Raw genomic sequence first — 2,233 nt, 5'->3', positions numbered from 1 at the left:
TTCTTTACTTCAGATGCTATGAGTTCTGAGAATTCTTCTTTTATTTCAGAAAAGAATTGCACTCTGAGTTCCTCTATATCTTTCTGCTGTTGCTTATTTACTATTGACACTGTTAATTCATACATTTGAGCCAAGCTAGTGTCCTCTGCACTTGTTCTTGGTTGGCATTGCATTTCCTCTATATGTTTCTGCATTTGATTCTTTAATGCAGATGTTACTAATTCAGGGATTTCTTTTTTATTTCCAATCTGAGTTCCTCTATACCTTTCTGCAGCTGTTTCTTTATTTCATAAGCTGTTGATTCATTGCTTTCAGCTGTGTGATTCCCAAATTGTTCTGTATTAGTGTCCTCTGCGCTTGTTATGGGTGGACATAACATAACAAGATTGTATTTTGTTCCTTCTTGTCATTTTGTGTAGCACTGCCTTCTGACCTTTTTTGTAGATCTTTGTTACAGTTATAACCTTAGCATGTACTGAAGTTCAGGGTCAGATCTACAAAGTTTGGATTTATCCAGCTGGGCCTGGCTTGGGTCTGGCTCTGTGCTCAGCTCCTTCCTGCTGCTGCCCTTGGGGGTGAACCTGTTGTGCCCCTCTGGCAATATTTTCTGCTCCTGGACTAGCTGGGTGGTTCTATCCTCTATACTCTCTGCAGGGATTGAAGCTGCAGGGTTTCACCCCAGGCCTGTATGCCAGGCCTGAGCTGAGCCTGGAGGGGACAAGGTGGAGTAGGGGGGTGAGGCAGCTCTCCCACACACTCACAGGGCCTAGGCTAGGACTGGGTCTGGGGGTTCCCGGAACATGGCAGACATTCCTACTCAGCGGGCGGGGTGGGGGAAGTGCTGCGGAATGGTGGGTTGTGTCTCAAGGTGGTGGAAGAGGGTCTTACCCACGCTGCACCTGGGCTGGGACCAGTAGTAGGTCTCGCTGGTGCAGGGTAGCCAGAAGCTCTCCCACACATGGGGCCTGGGCTAGGACAGGGTCTGGGGGTTGCCTTTCCTTCTTCTTAGTTCTGCCCTAAAATAAGCGTCAGTCTTTCATATTCACCAACTGCTCTGAGCAATTCATTGAACAATACAACAACAAACTGTAACACTGCTGGTTCCTGCTCCACCAGTGACAGTGTGTTAAAGAGTAACCAGCTTCCAGAGCCCTCAGAAAGATGGGAAAGACACCAGGACTTCTGCTTCTGCTCTCCTGAGTGCCTTTTCCAGACTGTGTAGGGCACAGCGTTGATAAGGACAGGCTTGAGGTGTCCTGCTACCTGCATTGAGATCTCAGCTCCGCTGCTACTGGCTACGCAGACTTGAGTAAGGTTCTTCTTCTTTTCTTTTGAAATATCCAGCTATAATTCTATATTCTGGTGCATATAAAGCAGTCATAGGGAAGTGATATTACCATACCACTTATTTTAAAAAAACAAGTAAGTCTACATTTTTAATTAAAAGATATTTTCCCATTATTTCCCCTCAAAGTTCTCCCCTTGCTTCAAACATTTAGCCTTTTGTTCTTGTTGGATGAGTCCCTGGTTTCACTGTACCTCAGTTTCCATTCTAATAGTGCCTCCTATAATGCTTATTTCGAGTACTCTTATGATTGAACCCTAAAATGCCTTCAAAAAGCTCACTATACTGAAAGCTTGGTCCTCAGTGCAGCAGTACTCAAAGACAGTACTTTGGAAAAGCAATTGGATTACAAGTCTTTAAGTTCATCAATGGGCTAATGTTGATGATGTCACAATTTGGTGACCCTGTTAGTAAGTGACAGAAACATAGGAGGTTGAGCCTGCCTAAGATGAGTGGACCATATGGTTTTTGAACTGTGTCTGGCCGTCCACCCTTCTTCCCTGGCTCTCTCACCTGTGTCTGCTCTCTGGTTGCTAGATCAGTGATTAGCAGTTTTTCTCTGCCATTTCTTCCCATCATGCTGCTGTCTTGCCATAGGACTAAAATCAATGGAACCAGCTGCCCATAGGCTAAATGTTTTCAGACTGGGGGCCAAAATGAACCTTTCCTCCTTAAATCCTTTTTCTCAGGTATTTTGTCATAGTAATGAAAAACTGACTAACATAGGATTAAATGAATGCATATATGTCAAACACTTTTTTAACCTGTCACACAGAAATGGTCCATAAATGTTGAGTACTGTTATAGTTAATAGTTAATATCTTCTTCATCTGCAGAGAAAAGGCATGCATTTAGATAAGAACTGTTTTAAAGATAGCACCTGCTTCC

The sequence above is a fragment of the Octodon degus genome, unplaced genomic scaffold (genome assembly GCF_000260255.1).
Source record: "Octodon degus isolate 3935 unplaced genomic scaffold, OctDeg1.0 scaffold00158, whole genome shotgun sequence".
Lineage (NCBI taxonomy): Eukaryota > Metazoa > Chordata > Mammalia > Rodentia > Octodontidae > Octodon > Octodon degus.
This window is presented reverse-complemented; position numbering follows the sequence as displayed.